Source organism: Artemia franciscana, chromosome 11 (assembly GCF_032884065.1).
Source record: "Artemia franciscana chromosome 11, ASM3288406v1, whole genome shotgun sequence".
NCBI lineage: Eukaryota > Metazoa > Arthropoda > Branchiopoda > Anostraca > Artemiidae > Artemia > Artemia franciscana.
The window spans coordinates 6711859-6731431 of NC_088873.1; the positions used below are offsets into that span (position 1 = coordinate 6711859).

General features: G+C 34.7%; 1 protein-coding gene across 4 annotated transcripts in view; it reads right to left on the bottom strand.

Annotated features, from left to right (window-relative positions):
• The window catches only part of LOC136032738 (uncharacterized), a 161179-nt gene that overhangs the window by 70122 nt on the left and 71484 nt on the right, over window positions 1-19573 (bottom strand). The gene's annotated exons all lie outside the window — the stretch shown is intronic.

Below are 19573 nucleotides of genomic sequence, written 5' to 3' on the forward strand. Positions count from 1 at the left end.
GATTTATAGAAAGATCTTCTGTCTCAGATGCTTTATTTTCATTTCGAATTGGATCCGGGGACATAGGGGGTCGGAGGGGGGAAACAGAAATCTTGGAAACCGGAAATCTTGGAAAACACTTAGAGTGGAGAGATCGGGATAAAACTTGATGGGAAGAATAAGCAGAAGTTCTAGATACGTGATTGACATAATTGGAATGGATCCGATCTCTTTGGGGGAGTTGGGGGGTGTTAATTTGGAAAAATTTGAAAAATTGAGGTATTTTTAACTTAAGAAAGGATGACCAGATCTTAATGAAATTAGAAATTTAGAAGAAGTTCATGTCTCAGAGCTCTTATTTTAAATCGTGACCAGATCTGGTGAAATTCGGGGGAGTTGGAAGGGGAAACCAACGCTTAGAGTGGAGACACCGGGATGAAACTTGGTGGGTAGAATAAGCAAATGTCGTGATTGACGTAACCGGACTAGATCCGCTCTCTTTGGGGGAGTTAGGGGGGTCGAGTGCTTTTGTGACTTTGGTACTTCTGGATATGCTAGGACGATGAAAATTTGTAGGCGTGTCAGGGACCTGCACATACTGACTTGATAAAGTTGTTTTCCCCGATTCGAACATCTGGGGGGTTGAAAGGAGAGGAAAAACTAGAAAAAATGAGGTATTTTTAACTTACGAATGCGTGATCGGATCTTAATGGATTTTACACTTAGAAGCACCTTGCGTCTTTTTGACGCAATTTGACGATGAATTTTAATATTTAGAAGGACCTCGTGACTCAGAGCTCTTATTTTAAATGCCGACCAGCATTAAGCCTCAGATTTTCCTTTTAAATCAATCTATTGATTCTTAGAATTTTGCTTGAGCTCATGCCATATGAACTCTTAGCTCTTGTTTTAAGCTCCCCCTGCACATTCCCTTAAAGTTTCCCCTTAATGCCATTCGCCTGAGTAGTATATGAAATGGTAGGAACAGTAGTAGTCGGTGTAAGTATGCACTTATTGCCTTTTACTTAGTGCAAAGCCCCCCTCAACAGACTTTTCTGTTGAATTTCAGTTTTCTGTTGATTTTCTGTGAAAATTTCAACGTAATGATATGAGTATTTTTTGACGTGTACCCAATTCACCAAAGATGCACCTAGCATTTTGTGTTGTTTTTCCAATATTACCCTCAAAAAACACTGGAAGTTTAAACTTAACAGTCTAAGCAGTTCCTTGAATATTGCCAATACGTCCCTTTGACAACCTGCATGCACATAGTATGTTTTGATTTGGGTCAACATCCTCTCAACATTCCCCTAAATTTTCACCTTAATAACCAGAGTTTTAGTAATAAAATTAGTAGTATTACTAATAGTAGGAGTAGTAGCATGCAATTATACTTCTTGCTTATTTCAGAGTCCCCAACAACAAACCCTGTAAGTTTCAACTTGATACTCACAGCAGTTTATGAGATATTGCTGATAAACCCATTTTACAGCATTCTTGCTCACAGTTTGTTTGGATTTAGTTCAACTTTCCCCTCAATATTCCCTGAAAATTTTTACCATCATATCTTTAGCCTTATTAGTAGTAGTCATAGTGGTAGCAGTGGGAGCATAATTAGTAACAGTAGTTAGTAGCAATATTATTAGAACTATTAGCAGTGCTTACAGTAGTAGCAATAGTAGTATGCACGTAGTAGTAGTAGTGGTAGTAATAGGAGCGTGTATATATTGCCTTTGGTCAATTGATCATTCTCCTAAAAATTCCCTGAAAGTTTTAACTTGATACACTCAACTCTTCTTGAGAGACACCTCGAGTATAATATCCTATGCCTAATACCCTAAACCATTCTTGTCACCTTCATGTCTTTAGCCTTATTAACATTATAGTAGAAGTTGTAGTAGATGTAGCAATAATAACAGTAGTAGTAGCTGTAATAGTCGTATCAATAGTAGAATTAGTATTATTAGCAGTAGTAACATGCACATACTGTCTTTTTATCAGTTGAACATTCCCCTTTCAGCCTTTGGAAGCTTCAGCTTAATGCTCTAATCCATCCCTAAAGTAATGCAGCTGCACTATTTTGACAATCTGTATGCACACAGTATGTTCTGACCTAGATCAACTTTCCCGTTAACATTTCCTAAAATGTTCACTTGAATATCCTCCGCTTCACTAGTAGTCACAATAGAAGCAGTAGTTGCAGTAGCAGTTGTTGGAGTGGTGGTAGAAGAAATAGTAGAGTACATATATTGCCTTTTGGTGAGTTGATCATCCCCCTCATCTTTCCCCGGAAGTTCCAACCTGATTCCCTATGCAGTTCCAGAGATACGCCCTTTTGAAAACCTGCATGGACATAGTCTGTTTTGATTTATTTCATCACTCGCCTCAACATTCTCTAGAAGTTTTCACCAGAATACCCATGGCTTTTTTTTATACCACGGGTCGAATATTCCCATCTTTTTTCAATAACAAATACTATGTGTAAACAGTGGGTGAATTGCATCGCTTACAGCCCTTGTTGCAAAGGCTTTGAGGGGGGGTTGAGATCCCCAAAGATATAGTTACTAGGCTGTTCAACTATGGTAAACAAAGCGGTTACGTCAAATTTTTGAATAATTGTCTTTGGGGAAACAGGTGTGTGGGAGGGGTTTGCTTACCCTCTAATTAGTTACTCTTAAAACAACACTAGAACTTTCGATTTCCCATTGAACGAGCTTCTATCAAAATTTCTACAACAGTTCCTTCCATGTTAAGTTCTTTGGTGAAAAAAATAATAATATATTGAGCACACTTTGCTCTTTACTTAGGGAGACATAAGTCGTCGCATTCACATGCATTTAGTCCCAATCATAGATAGTTCCAGTCGCTAGTCTCTAGTGACCTTAACCCATCCCTAATAACTAACGTAGAATTTTTCAATTGATTAGTATCATCCAATTTTGGAATTTGCCAAAGACCTTGCCATTCATGCAAATGTTGTGAGCATTTTGCTTTCGCACATGTCAAAAAAGTTGATAGCTCCTCTGTCTAAGAATATAAGACCCGGATAGGTCAAAGGGAGGGTCAATTGTTTCCCATAAATTTGAGTTGTTGAAATGTAAGTTATAATTCGATATCTCCTTTTTCAAAATTATGCAATCAGCTAATCTCAATTTTGAAAAATTGTACAATTTGTGATTCAATTAAGCTGAGTAAAAAAAAATTGTGAGTCTTAAGCAAAAGGTAGTTTAAACAAATAGTTTACCATATCGGCTAAAGTTACGTCAATTCAAGGGGGCATTGATTTTTCAAGATCTAGGGGGGAGTTTTGCCGTTTTTTCATTTTTTGATTAAAATACCCAAAACGGTTACTTTTTAATAAAAAAAAAACATTTTCAAAATCAGCGTGGAGCAGTCTAGGAAGGAGGCAAATGTCACCCACCTATAAAAAGAACTGACACCTCTGATTGGGCAATCTTAATTTAAAAATCTTAATTGTGGCACATTAACCACTCGATCGATCGAACAGTCCGTGGTAACGAACTGTTAGTAAGGAGCGACGCGGCTAAATAGTAACTGAAGCTAAAAAATGGAATTTTGACATCAACAGATAAATAAAAAAGTTAGGTTATTATGTTGATTCAACCCCTAAAAGTCAAGGATTTAGGATGAGTGCTTTTTTTTATGTGTTTTTTTCCGGGGTGATTTCCCCACAAACAAGTTTTTTTCAACTGAAAGTAAAAAACAAAATAAAAAAAATAGAATGAACAGAAAATATTAAATATATGAGGGGGGTTGCCCCCTCCTCAATTTCTTGCTCTATACTCTAAAATTTGAATTTTGTCCCAGTTCTTCAAGAACGACTCTAGAAAAACAAGGGCCGGTTAGTTAACGCAATAAGAAGATTTTTTTCAGTACTAAGATACTTTTACCGTGAAGAGTGAGATATTGAGGAGGGGCAACCTCGTCATATACGTAATAATTTCTGTTCGTTGTAAGTCTTAATGTTGATCCTTACTTTCAGTTGAAAAAACTTGTTTCTTTTTAAATTTAACATGAGTAAAAAAGGCGGATCTCCATTGAACGGTTTTAAAAAATCATGTGCAAACAAAATTGGAAAAAGCCTTTAATAGTACAGCATCTGGCGACTACATTACAGTAGTAGAATATTTCAATGAGAGTTGGATAATTGATATAAATAATCTGCAACATTGTCGTATTAAAGCTGAAATTTTTCTGTAATTGATTGTATTGATGTAAAGTATTCAGCATTTTTGTTATAAAGAATTTAGCAAAAATCTGGTTTGGACAAATAACCAACTCCGACTCCAATTATGACCCCAAACATTTTCAGTATAGCGACACAATCTATGACTCCATTCAATTTACTAAAACTCTGACTCCCCGGCTCCGGTCCACAGCCCTGTTTTAAAGCTTGATTTAATTAGATTGTATACGTTATAACCGACACCGAATCCAACCGAGACTCCAGATATTTTCGATATATCGACTCCAACTTTGACTCCAACCCCATTCAGCAAAAATTTACTAGAACTTCAACTCCGACTCTGACTCTACAGTCTTGATTTAGGCTTAGAAAAAATCCCCAAACGCTATATAACGCTGGTTATTCTTTTTTTCTAAACTATTGACAGTTTTCACTCTTTTAAATTTCCAAAAGTCTTTAATCATATGGACAAAGACGTACTAGAAATAAAAAACAAGTTTTATTATTAACGTCTATTTTGAATTAGACAAATATTGGAAGGGTCTTAAGAAGATGGTCAACATACGGTATAAAGCTGAAAAGAATTGAGAGCTATTATACTATTCGAAACTTCAAAAAAATCCATAATTTTTAGTTCAATATTTCTACATTCTAGACAGTTTAGAAGAAACAAAAAAACATTTTGATATTTCTCTTCTGAATTAAAAAAAAGGATTCTGTTGGGATTCTAGACTTGGTTAAATGAAATGTCACCATTTTTTGAATGACTGATCATGTCACGTTAGACTTCCTTATTTTCATGTTAAAAATTCAGGAAAATTTGTAAGCCAAACCAGTCTAGCACGCAAGGACGTATCCAAGATTATTGTTCGCGAGAGGGGTTACATAAACAACATTTAAAAAACACACCAAAACTTACTTTAAATTCAATTTTGCTGCTTTTTTACGGGTCGGACGAAATTGTTGCGCTTCGCAAGCTTCTATGTATGGATTCTCATTTTCGCTTGTCTTTTCAGATATTACATAAAAAAAAACTAGTTTTTCTAACTGAAAGTAAGGAGTGACATTAAAACTTAAAACGAACAGAAATTACTCCGTATATGAAATGGGTTGTCCCCTCCGCAATCCCTCGCTCTTTATGCTAAAGCTTTTAATTGTTTTAAAAAGCAGAATTGTGGTAAAGAGTCAAACTTCGGCATAAAGAGCGAAGGATTGCGGAGGGAACAACCCATTTCATATACGGAGTAATTTCTGTTCGTTTTAAGTTTTAATGTCGCTCCTTACTTTCAGTTAGAAAAACTAGTTTTTTTTAATGTAATTTCTGAACGTTTTTGAATTAATGCATGTTTGATTTTGGCTCTCCACACATAAATTATTAAAATGAAATTTACATTTTAATTCTTTTTTTGGCTAAATGACTTTCTTTTGGTTCTGATAAAACGATTTTGAGAAATATGGGAGGGGGAAGGAGGACTAGTTGCCATGCAATTTTTCGGTTACATAAAAAGGCAACTATAAATTTTAATTTTTAACGAATTTTTTTATTAGTAAAAAATATACGTCACTTAAGAATTAACTTACGTAACAAACTTTAATATTCTTAAATTTTTATTATGTATATGAGGGGGTTTGTACCCTCGTTAATACCTCGCTCTTTACACTAAATCGTAAGTTTTGTGCCGATTCTTTAAGAATGACCCCTGAATCAGAAAGGCCGTAGAATAAATAGTTGAAATTACTAAAAATACTATAGCCTAAAGAGCGAGGTATTTATCTCCTCCTAAATACCTCGCTCTTTATGCTAAAGTATTTTTAGAACCCCTAATATGCGGAATAATCTCTGTTCGTTTTAAGTTTCAATGGTACTCCTTACTTTCAATTGAAAGAATTTTTCCATGTTTATTTTTTCATTGTTTTTTTATAGTAATTTTAGAAAATCCTGCGCCCTTTTCATTGAATTTCTGTTCCCCCATGACATATTTCTCCAAGGAAATATCCTCCCATTTAGCCCCCTCCCCTCAACCCCACCCCCAAAACCAAAAAAAATCCCCTGAAAACGACTGTACACTTCCCAATAACCATTATTATATGTAAACACTGGTCGAAGTTTGTAACTTGCAACCCCTCCCCCAGGGACTTTGGGGGAGTAAGTCATTCCCAAAGACATAGTTCTTATGGTTTTGACTATGCGGAACAAAATGGCTATCTCAAAATTTTGATCTGTTGACTTTGGAGAAAAAATTAGCGTGGGAGGGGGCCTGGGTGCCCTCCAATTTTTTGGTCACTTAAAAAGGGCACTAGAACTTTTCATTTCCGTTAGAATGAGCCCTCTTGCAACATTCTAGGACCACTTTGTCGATACGATGACCCCTGGAAAAAAAAAAAAAAAAATAAACACGCACCCGTGATCTGTCTTCTGGCAAAAAATACGAAATTCCACATTTTTGTAGATAGGAGCTTGAAAATTTTTCTATAGAGTTCAATGATACGCTGAATGCGATGGTGTTATTTTCGTTAAGATTCTATAACTTTTAGGGGGTGTTTTCCCCTATTTTCTAAAATAAGACAAATTTTCTCAGGCTCGTAACTTTTGATGACAAAGACCAAATTTGATGAAATTTATATATTTAAAATCAGAATGAAAATCCGTTTCTTTTGATGTATATTTTAGCATCAAAATTCCGTTATTTAGAGTTTCGTTTAATATTGAGCCGGGTCACTCCTTACTACAGTTCGTTACCACGAACTGTTTGATTCAATTGCTAAAGCGAGCCCGCTTTCTAACACCGATATCTACTAAGCTTCAAACTTTTGGTTTTATTTTTTAAGGTTTTTGAATTCTTTAATTAAAATACATACAAGTATTTTAGCAACTATCAGTTTTTTGCTCTTTACGCAATTTAATGTCTTTTAATGCCGTATTTTTTCAAACATATTTGACTGTAAAAGAAAGTCCAAATTCTAACAAAGATTTCTACTAAGCTTCAAACTTTGGGTTTTCTTTTCAATGTTTTTGAATCGTTGTAATCCCTTGTTAGAATATATACAAATATTTTTTAAATTACTTGTAATTTGCTCTTTCCGCAATTTAATGTGTTTTCATACTGAGGTCTGTTCAAAGATATTTGATTATTGAAGCTAGTCCGGATTTCTAACAACAATATGCATTAAGCTTGAAACTTTTGGTTTTCATTTTTTGGGTTTTTGAACTGTTGCAATCCATAGTCAAAATAGAGAAACATCATTTGTAATAATTGCAATTTTTTTTAGGCCTTCCTACTGACATTATATAACAACTGGTTGGGTTCAAACCTGTAGCTTATTCTCGTGTATAAGGAGTATATGTATATATATATATATATATATATATATATATATATATATATATATATATATATATATATATATATATATATATATAAGTTTGATTTTATTAGAAAATCTAAAGCTCCCATATTATACGGAAGAAATTCCTAAAGAAAAATTACAAATAAAAAAAAATATATGAGCAATAGAGAGCTTACGATTTATTTGTTTGTTTTAAGAAATTTAGGGGTATCAGCTCTAAGACTGTCACTTAATTAGTTTGAGATCAAAATTTATTTCCAATTTTGTTCCTTGCCATTACTTCTAATAGACAGAAATGATTAAGTAGGCACAAAAGCATGGAGGGGAGGTCACTTTCTTTTTCTTTAATAGGTGATCTCACTTGATAAAGCAAATATGACATCTTCTGTCAATATTAATTTTCTTATGAGAATATCTCATGTGCACAACAATATTAATTAACAAAGGGATTTATAAGGAAAAGATTACTGAACAATATAGATTAATGCGTAGACCCTTATCTAGTAATAACAGAAGCGTCCATGAAAAGGATTGACAAGTTTGGGGTTATTGGAGAGGGAAAATCTTTTGTCACTAGTAAGAAAAAAGAGGGGAAGACAAGCTCGTAGTTGGCCACAGTTTTTAAAATCCAAATGTTCCAACATTTTCAAATCTGACTCTCCCCCATAGAAGCTTAGAAGAGCCAATAAGACGGCTAAGGAGGAAACCCACTCCCATCTTTTTTTTAATAAAGCAGGTAGTTTATGACTGTGAAAATGGACAAGAAAATATTAGAAAAAAAAGCGAATATCTTTAGTTGCGTCAAACGAGGCATCTTCAATGCTGATAAAAACCAGAAAAGAATAGGGAAGTGTACCAACACGAAAAAGGGATTACAAAAAATGAAGTCAAGAAGAGAAGGTGCTAATCAGAATTTCACCTACTAAAAGGAATTACCTAATAGCATTTAAAATCTAAACTGTATTAGGCTGTACTCTTATTACCTGGATGGGGTAGCCAGAAGTAGCTTAAATACACTTGATTTGCTTTTTTTGTGGAGGGAGGAGTCAATTGCTTTTGGTTTTCCTTAAAAAAAATTCTCTAGTTTTAAATTCTCGTAATCACTTGTTTTTTTTCTTTTTTTTTCTTTTTAGTCTTTTTTAGTTGTTTACCTTTTTTAGTTTTTGTTTAGTTTTTTCTTCCTTTTTTATTTTCTTTTTCTTCTTTATTTTATAGTTTTTTTTCCTCAACGTGGCCCAGCAACACTTGTGCAAGGTGCTAATTTTTAACTGCGTAAAACTTGCGGATATACAACTGGTAATTCCTCTGATATACTCTGGTAATTCCTCGACACGCACTCTTTTTTACTTTTTCTTTCAGCCGCAAGCCAACCCCCCCCCCTAAAGCAACACGTATGCAAGGTGCTAATTTTTAACTGCGTAAAACTTGTGGATATACAGCATTCTTTGCAGTCCCATTGTCTGTGCATGTAAATAGATTGTCCGGTTTATCGACTCTTGAGCATGTTACGCCGCCGGGCCCCAGCATTTCCATAATTTTGTTATTAAAGTATTGTATTTTCACCAGATTTTAGTCCATTTCATTATGATAAACCTAACTTCACTTCTTCAATGTGGTCAGGATATTTAACAAGTACCTCAAATTTGAGCTATGACATGAGATTACAGATTACTTCTTAACTTAGAAGTTAATAATTTAAGTTGGAGGCAGGGATCTAGAACCTTAATGTTGTGTAGGAAGCCAACAATTAGCTAGCTCAGGTATTACCAGCTGATATTTTATTAGTTTCGAACCAGAATTGTAGTTTCTACCATCAAAATTTTTCTGCGGTTTTTAATGATGATTACTAAGTGCTGTTTATAATTAAATTAAATAAAAAAAACTAGTTTTTTTAACTGAAAGTAAGGAGCGACATTGTAACTTAAAACGAACAGAAATTACTCCGTATATGAAATGGGTTGTCCCCTCCGCAATCCCTCGCTCTTGATGCTAAAGTTTTTAATTGTTTTAAAAAGTAGAATTGTGGCATAGAGTCAAACTTTAGCGTAAAGAGGGAGGGATTGCGGAGGGAACAACCCATTTCATATACGGAGTAATTTCTGTTCGTTTTAATTTTCAATGTCGCTCCTTACTTTCAGTTAAAAAAAATAGTTTTTTCTTATTTAATTTCTGACCGTTTTTGAATTAATGCATGTTTGATTTTGGGTCTCCGCACATAAATTATTAAAATGAAATTTGCATATTGATGCTTTTTTTGGCTAAATGGCTTTTTTTTAGTTTTGATCAGACGATTTTGAGAAATAAGGGGTGAGGAAGGAGGCCTAGTTGCCCTCCAATTTTTCGGTTACTTAAAAAGGCAAATAGAGCTTTTAATTTTTAACGAACGTTTTTGTTAGTAAAAAATATACGTAACTTAAGAATTAACTTACGTAAGAAACTTTTATATTCTTGTATTTTTATTATGTCTATGAGGGGTTTTCCCCCTCGTCAATACCTCGCTCTTTACACTAAGTCTTAAGTTTTGTCCCAATTCTTTAAGAATGACCCCTGAATCAGAAAGGCCGTAGAATAAATAGTTGAAATTACTAAAAATACTTTAGCATAAAGAGCGAGGTATTTATCTCCTCCTAAATAACCTCGCTCTTTATGCTAAAGTATTTTAGAACCCCTCATATGCGTAATAATCTCTGTTCGTTTTAAGTTTTAATGCTACTCCCTACTTTCAATTTAGAAAACTTTGTCATGTTTATTTTTTCCTTGTTTTTTATAGTAATGCTAGAAAATCATGCGCCATTTTCATTGAATTTCTCTTCCCCCATGACATATTTCTCCAAGGAAAGATCCTCCTACATAGCCCCCTGCCCTCAACCCCACCCCCCAAAAAAAAAAAACTGAAAACATCTGTACACTTCCCAATAACCATTCCTGTATGTAAGCACTGGTCAAAAATTGTAATTTGCAGCCCCTCCCCCAGGGACTTTGGTGAAGTAAGTCATCCCCAAAGACATAGTTATTATGGTTTTCGACTATGCGGAACAAAATGCCTGTCTCAAAATTTTGATCCGTTGACTTTGGGGAAAACATGAGCGTGGGAGGGGGCCTATGGGCCCTCCAATTTTTTTGGTCACTTAAAAAGGGCACTAAAACTTTTCATTTCCGTTAGAATGAGCCCTCTTGCGACATTCTAGGACCACTTTGTCAATACGATGACCCCTGGGAAAAAAACAAACAAAAAAAAACAAATAAACACGCACCCGTGATTTGTCTTCTGGCAAAAAATACGAAATTCCACATTTTTTTAGATAGGAGCATGGAATTTTTTGCTATTGGGTTCTCTGATACGCTGAATGCGATGATGTTATTTTCGTTAAGATTCTATGACTTTTAGCGGTTGTTTCCCCCTATTTTCCAAAATATGGCAAATTTTCTCAGGCTCGTAACTTTTGTTGACCAAGACTAAATTTGATAAAACTTATATATTTAAAATCAGCATGAAAATCCAATTCTTTTGATGTATCTTTTAGTATCAAAATTCTGATTTTGAGAGTTTCGTTTACTATTGAGCCGCGTCGCTCCTTTCTACAGTTCGTTACCACGAACTGTTTGATAAAAAGAAAAAAAAAATATTAACTGAAAGTAGGGAGCGACATTAAAACTTAAAACGAACAGAAATTACTCCGTATATAAAAGGGGCCTTTCCTCCTCAACGCCCCACTCTTTACGCTAAAGTTTGACTCTTTCTCTTAACTCTACTTTTTAAAACATAAAAAAACTTTAGCGTAAAGAGAGGGCGTTTCCCCATATTTTCTAAGATAAGGCAAATTTTCTCAGGCTCTTAACTTTTGATGGGTAAGTGTAAACTTAATAAAACTTTTATGTTTAAAATCAGCATTAAAATGTAATTCTTTTGATGCAACTATTGTTGCAAAAATTCAGTTTTTTAGAGTTTCGGTTACTATTCAGCCGGGTCGCTCCTTACTACAGATGGTTACCACGAACTGTTTGATGACTGTACTCATTGAATGAATAAAATTAAGCATGTGCAATCAAAACACCGATCCAATTTTTGATTTCTTTTTTCGTGTTTATTTTTAACAAATCAGTGATTAAATAGCTTTATCGATAACTAAATTTGAATTACGGCATGACATTATGGATTGCTTCTTAATTTAGAAGTTGATAAAGACTGGATAATGCGCACCTTGGGTTACAATATTACCCAATTTTAGGATAGCCGCTATGCGCATGTGTCTGCATTAACACAGATATCTCGAGGAGGCTGTTAAATGCCTCCGATACAAGAATCATAACACCCTATGAATAATAACACCTCTCAGGGAAAGATGGGAGGCGGTTCTTGATTTCTTTATTCATTCAGGTAGACATGTTTGTATTGTAACGTCATACAAGGCAAGTAATCAGAAAATCACTTCAGGGATGGCCTGGAAAGGGAACTATAAAGAAGGGGTATAAAAAATGGGGCATACTCCCCTCTCCCTGAGAACGAGCCAAGTATCAACATAGCATACTGTCAAAAATTAGAACAATCTTTTCGAACACAATTGGTGATGCTTTCTTGCATTTTTAACAATTTTTTTTACTTAATATTCTATACTTTTTCATATTCTAAATGTAATTGCTTTTCCCTACGTTTTAATTCTCCATTAGCTCCGAATTTTGTTTAAATTTTGTTTATCTTTTGAGTCTATAAGTTTGTTTGTTTGGTTCTATATGAAAGATCATCTTACTGACGTTTCTAAATGACAACTTTATTTTTCTCCGATGAAACATTATTTACATTTCTATTCACACGACAAAAGAGAAATTAATCTAATGAGTCCCATTTTTTTTTGCCTTCACAATTTTTTGTTGTTGTAAGGGCACAAATCTAGAATGGAATGGATTTAAATAATTGCAAGACTATGATTAGGAGAAGTTTAAACAATGACAGACAAATGAAAGCTTTTGTTTTCCATAATAAAAAGACAAAACAGAAGGAAAAAGGCTGATATATCTATTAGATCTTGAGTAATTTCAAGACATAGCAGTGACATCAGGGGCGTAATTTGTTATACTACAGGGGGGTATCCACTCTCCAGTTTGCCAACCCCCTTTTTCTTTCATATCTTTGCCTTTATCGTACTATATGGCTCATTTTTCTTTTTCACTGTCATTTTCACTTTACTTGGTAAAATTGACTCCAAATTTGCCCCCCCCCCTCCAGGATTTTAACGAAATTTCGCCCCTGAGTGAGAAAGGAATAAAATGACTAAGATATAAAGTCTCCATCCTGCAAAATATTGATTATTTATTTATATGTCTAAAAATTAATTAGTATAGTGCGAAACGCTAAGTACTTTTTTAATTTTTTTTGCTTTGTCTTTCTTCTTTTTTCTTAGGTGGTTTTCATTGAAATTTAAATGAAAAGCTTAATTCAGACCAAATTAGTGTTGACTTTTTTTCTACAACAGCTATTAATACTGCGATTTCAACAGCGATTTCAGCTGTTGATACTGAAAAATTCAGCAGAATTTTCAGCTTTGAAAAATAATCTAATCAAATCACTAAAAAGTAAAATCTACTGTTTTTAATAATTAAATCAAAACAAAAAGAGATAAAAATATGCTTTTTTTATTAACAAAGATCTAATAAGTTATTTTAAGAACCTTAATATAACCTTTATAAAACGTGTAAGGATTCCTATCTATATGGCACCAACAAATACTTTTTTTACATGTACAATAATTATATTTAGATCTTGGGTCTAGACACAGCAAAAATAACAGATAAAACGAAATCTTTTTTTTTCTACCAATAAACTAGTTAATAGAAGCATAAAAATTTTGACACGAAGTTGAAACTCTCAAACAAGCAGAAACTTCCACAAAGATGATTGCATTTCAAGATGAAATACAAGGATAGCGAAACCAAAGAAAACAAAAATATGATACATTGGGAAAAACAAAACATTTTCAAAGAGAAAACTGACAGGAAAATAGTTAAATGAGAAAATAAGAAAAATGTATTTTCAAAACTTACTGAAAATTCTATAAAAAAGGAATCAACGGCGTCAGTCTACTAAAAAAGAAGGAGGTGGGGGAAAATTTTCTATTTTTTCTAATGAAAGCACCAAAAAGTAGTTCTTCAATGAAAACTCCTACAGAAAGTGATATTTGTAGTTCTATAGGATGAGGGCAATATCCCCCCTGATCCCTCCCCCTAAGTGGTGTACCACATTCAAGGTATACCAGACATTTCTTAGTGAAATTTGTTAAGAATATTTCTAAGAAAATGCTTTGTAATGAGGTAGTAAATACCAGTTTCAAAGAGTTCGTGGTAACGAAGTGTAAGTAAGGAGCGACCAGGCTTAATAGCAGCCTAAACTCCAAAAACGGAATTTTCATACCAATAAAAATATCAAAAGAATCGGCTTATTATTCTAATTTTAAATATACAAGTTTCACCAAGTTTAGTCTTACCGATTAAAGGCTACGAGCCTGACAAAATTTGCCTGGTTTTCGAAAAAGGGGAAAACAGCCACCAAAAGTATTAGACTCTCAATGAAAATCAAACCATAAGATTCAGTGTATCAGAAAACCCTACTGTAGTGGTTTCATGCTCCTATTTGCAAAAATGTGGGATTTAGTATTTTTTGCCTGAAGAAAGATTACAGATGACTGTTTATTTTGTTTACATTTTGTTTGTTTGTTTTTGCAAGAGATGATCATATCCATCCAGTGGTCCTAGAATATCCAAAATGCACTCATTTGAAAGTTCTAGTGCCTTTTTTAAGTGAGAAAAAACTGGAGGGCAACTGGGCCCCCCACCACGCCCCTTTTTTCTCAAAATCCTCCAATCAAGATTTTGAGATAGTCATTATGTTCAGCATAATTGAAAGGCCAAACAACTATATCTTCGAGATATCATGAACCCCCATAGCCACTGGAGAAAGGTCTTTAAGTTAAAAAATTTACCCCTTGCTTATATATAGTATTAAATAAAAAAAAGAAAAGTTTTTCAGCTGAAAGTAAGAAGCAGCATTAAAACTTAAAACGAACAGAAGTTATTACATGTACTAAGGGGATTTCCCCCTCCTCAACACCTCGCTCTTTGCGCTAAAGTTTTTTTTAGAACTTTTAAAAAAGCTTCCTATTGTTCTAATTAAACGACTCTTGTGTTTCAGGAATCGTTCTTAAAGAACTGGGACAAAATTCAAGCTACCTGGGACAAAATATAGGTACTATGTATTTTACGCGTTGAGATGCTAAGGGTAACTGTCCGGGGCGCATTTTCACCAGGATTGAATTGTGTAGAGCAAACTAGACATTGTCTTACCGATCAAAGGTTACGAGTCTGAGAAAATTCACTCCATTTTTGAAAAAGGGGGAAACACACCCTGAAATTCATAGAATCCTAATGAAAATCACACCATCAGATTCAGCGTTTCAGACAACCCTGCAGTAGATAACCCTGCAAACTGCTGTTGTTTTTTTCGTCAGGGGTGATCGTATCGACCCGTTGGTCCTAGAATATCTTAAGAGGGCTCATTCGAACAGAAATTAAGAGTTTTAGTGCCCTTTTTAAGTGACCGAAACAATGGAGGGAACTAGGCCCGCTTTTTGGATCATTTTTTCCCATAGTCACTGATCAAAATTTTGAGATAGCCATTTTGTTGAGCTTAGTCTGAAAATCTAACAACTATGTCTTTGAGGATGACTTAACCCCCACAGTCCCAGGGTTAAGGGCTGCTAGTTATGAACTTTGCCCATTGTTTACATATAGTATTAGTTATTGGGAAGTATAGAGACGTTTTTAGGGGGGTTTATAGTGAGAGATCGGGGGGAGAGGGAGTGGTCTGCGTGGAAGGATCTTTCCATGGAGGAATTACGAGGAAAGAGACATTTCTATGAAGGAGGCGCTGGATTTCCCATCATTATTAAAAAAACTATCAGAAATTAAATTTAAAAAAAAACAAGTTTTTCCACTGAAAGTAAGGAACCACATTCAAACTTAAAACGAACAGAAATTGTTACGTATATGAGAGTTTTGTCCCTTCTTCAATACCTAGCTCTTTACGCTAAAGTTTTCTTAGTACTTTCAAAAGAGCTTAGGCCTCCTCCCTAATTCCACTGAATTGACGCTATTGGGAGTCACATCAGTAGTTACATTTTATCTTCATTACTTGTTTTGGTTTGCCTGCTACGTAATAGACTTCACAGGATTAAAGATAAATACTGGTTTAGTGGTTATTCAAATGTTTCTAGGATGAATTTGAATACTTTTCAGCAACTGATAGTAATGTACCGAAGCTTTATAATTAAACTCAGTGACGAGATATAGTGGTTGTGATTTGCATCGTTTGGGGGGGGGGGCAAGAAGGGCATTTGCCCCTCTCCAATAGTTTGGAGAAAAAACTATTACATAGCCCATACCCCTTGAACCTTAGGATGTTGACCCCTCTTGTCCCCCTCCAATAGAAATGCTAGAGCTACGCCCCTGGTTGTTTGTGAGTAACCCTGCAAGACTCTGATAAAACTAATGAAGTTTTTGATGAAGGTTTGGTGATGAAAAAGTATACTTTGATCTGTAAGAAAAATTCTGAATTGTAATTTAAATAATCGTAATCTCTTCTGAATATGATGTAATTGGAAGAAAATCTATTTGTTTAGTTTGAAACAGTGGCATGAATTCACAATAATATAGGGGAGAGGGGGAGCAAAATATATTTTTTCAAATCTTGGAAGGGGCTAATTTGTCGTTTTTTAATTATTCAATGAAAATACCAAAAGACATTTTTCATCAAGAACACCCTAAAAACCACTAGTGTTTTAAAATCTAGAACGGCATATGCTCCACTGATTTGACAGTAACTAGCCCCGAGATCAATAGAACCAATTGCAATTAATTGCAAAAATACTCAATTGAACGAACTTTGAACATCAAAATGAGCTTTTTGACAAAAAATAATATCAAAAAAACTTTCTAAGCCGACAAAACATTTAAATCAACCATAAATAATGTTATCATATACACTCAAGGCTCTATCCAAAAGGGGGGGGGGGGGTGAAGTTTTCACACGACTTGCAAAAACGTAATAAAAATGCATATAAACAAATTTTAGGTGTGTTAAAAATTCTTTTTTGTAATCCACCCCAAACAAAAACTGGATATGGCCTTATTTGAAATGAAAAATGAAGAAATGAAATGAAAAATGGCCTTATTTGAGATACACATCCTTCGGACTACACGGATCACGTTTCTTCTGGGAAGTCATCTAGCAACCGTTTCAACTACAAACGACAATATTGAAATTTTTATCAAAGCCCTTAGCGGTGAAATAGGCCATAGCTTTCTCTCTAATCGGTTTTAAAGGTTAGTAAAACTTTTACTAAGTTTCACAGGCGTGGCTCCAGCATTTTTTTTGGGGGGGGGGGGCAAGAGAGGTTAATTTTGGATAGTCAAGCAACATGGCCTATATAATGTTTTCTTTTCAAATTATAGGAGGGGCAACCGTCCCACTTGCTCTCCCCCCAAACGATGCCCCTGCTAAGTTTTAATGAGCCCTTTCCAAAGCTTTTTATGACAATATGTTCTACTATATTAGGCCGGGGAAATTACATGAGAGACGCATCGGTGTTTATTACGCACATTGCACTTCCTATGAATTTCCAGAGAAAAATTAGGAGTTTGCTTCGTAATTTCGCAAAGCAAATGACTCGTTTTGTGACCCTCCCACCGTTTCAGTCATTTTAAGGCATAAATATTTTGGGAAATATACTTGCATGTTTAATGAATTTAGGCCCTGAAATACACTGTTTTTGGTAATAAAAATTTTCCCAATTCTCCCGAACAAACGTATTATGTAAAGATTTTTGTGGGGTAAGGGGCCAGTAGTCAGTAAATTGGGAGGGATATTAAAAATAAGAATTTTCAGTTTTTACCCGTTTCAGTGAACTTTCATCTGTCTTAGCGAACATTTTAGAAACTTTGAAATCGAAAACCCAAAGTCCTCCATTTAGTTTTGTATATGCGCATAATAATGGCATATGCATGCATTTTTTTCGTTTTTGGGTTTAATGGGAAAAATGTAAACTATAAATTTGCCAAACATTGAGAGATTATGTGAAATATAGAGAAAAGACCACAGACTTAAGGTTAAACTGACCTTGACAAAGGTGTCAGTTCAAAACGTTTTAATGGAGGGGGACAAAATGTGTTGTTAAAATCTAATGAGGGGAGAGGGCAATTTTTAATCTTTTATCAATTTGTCAGTAAATACTTATTAAAGGCACTTTAAATGAAAATACATCTAAAAATTCATTTTCCCAAATATAAGAGGGATAGGGGGTACATGTCCCCCAATTGGCACCGTTGGGTTCAAAGTATCCTGCTTACATGCCTTGGCACATCCAAGCAAACTTTCACACAAAAATCTTATAATAATTTCACCCACTTGCAATGTTAACGAAGAACCATCTTCCCTCCGAGAGGTAAATCACATAAGAAGTAATCGGTACTTACGTATTATCCAGAACACACTCGAGAAGTTTGCTTTGTTTGCTCTGAGTGAACAGGTTTTTCTCTCGTATTTGGTTATAATTAAATACAAAAAAACAAGTTTTTTCAACTGAAAGTAAGGAGTGACATCAAAACTTAAAACGCACAGAAATTACTTCGTATATGAAAGAGGCTGCTTCCTCATCAACGCCCCGCTCTTTACGCTAAAGTTTTTTACTGTTTTAGAAAGAAGAATTGAGAGAAAGAGTCAAACTTTAGCGTAAAGAGCGGGGCGTTGATGAGGAAGCAGCCTCTTTCATATACGAAGTAATTTCTGTGCGTTTTAAGTTTTGATGTCACTCCTTACTTTCAGTTGAAAAAACTTGTTTTTTTGTATTTAATTTCTGAACGTTTTTGAATCAATGCATGTTTTGATTTTGGCTCTCCGCAGAGGAATAATCAAAACGAAATTTGAATATTTTTTTTTTTTGGGGGGGGGGGCTAAATGGCTTTCTCATAATTTTGATCGAATGATTTTGAGAAAAAAAGAGCGGGGGCGAAGCCTAGTTGCCCTCCGATTTTTTGGTTAATTAAAAAGGCAACTAGAACTTTTAATTTTTTACGAATCTTTTTATTGGTAAAAGATTTACGTAGCTTATAAATTAGCTTACGTAAAGAACTTTTGTATTCTCATGTTTTTATTACATATATGAGGGGATTCGCCCCATCGTCAGTACCTCGCTCTTTACACTAAAGCTTAAATTTTATCCCAATTCATTAAGAATGACCCCTGAATCACAAAAGCCGTAGAATAAATAGTTGAAATTACTAAAAATACTTTAGCGTAAAGAGCTATGTATCATAAGGAGGTGAGCCCCTTATATGGGTAATAATTTCTGTTTGTTTTAAGTTTTATTGCTGTTCCTTACTTCCAGCTGAAAAAGCTTTTTCACATTTATTTTTTATTTTTATTTTTTAAATAATGCTAGTAAATCCTGCTCTCCCTTCATGGAAGTTTTCTTTTCCCATGACAAATTCTCGATGGAAAGTTCCCCCAGCATATCCCCCTCTTCTCAACCCCTCCCCCCAACCAAAAAAATCCTCCTGAAAGCGCCTGTATACTTCCCAATAACCATTACTATATGTAAGCACAGGTCAAAGTTTGTGACTTGTTGCCCCTCCCACGGGGACTGTGGGGGAGTAAGTCGTCCCCAAAGACATAGTTATAAGGTTTTTCGACTACGTTGAATAAAATGGCTATCTCAGAATTTTGATCCGTTGACTTTGGGAAAATAATTAGCGTGGGAGGGGGCCTAGGTGCCCTCCAATTTTTTTGGTCACTTAAAAAGGGCACTAGAACTTTTCATTTCCGTTAGAATGAGCCCTCTTGCAACATTCTAGGACAACTGGGTCGATACGATCACCCCTGGGAAAAAAAAACAAAAAACAAAAAAACAAAAAAACAAATAAACACGCATCCGTGATCTGCCTTCTGGCGAAAAATGCAAAATTCCACATTTTTGTAGATAGGAGCTCGAAACT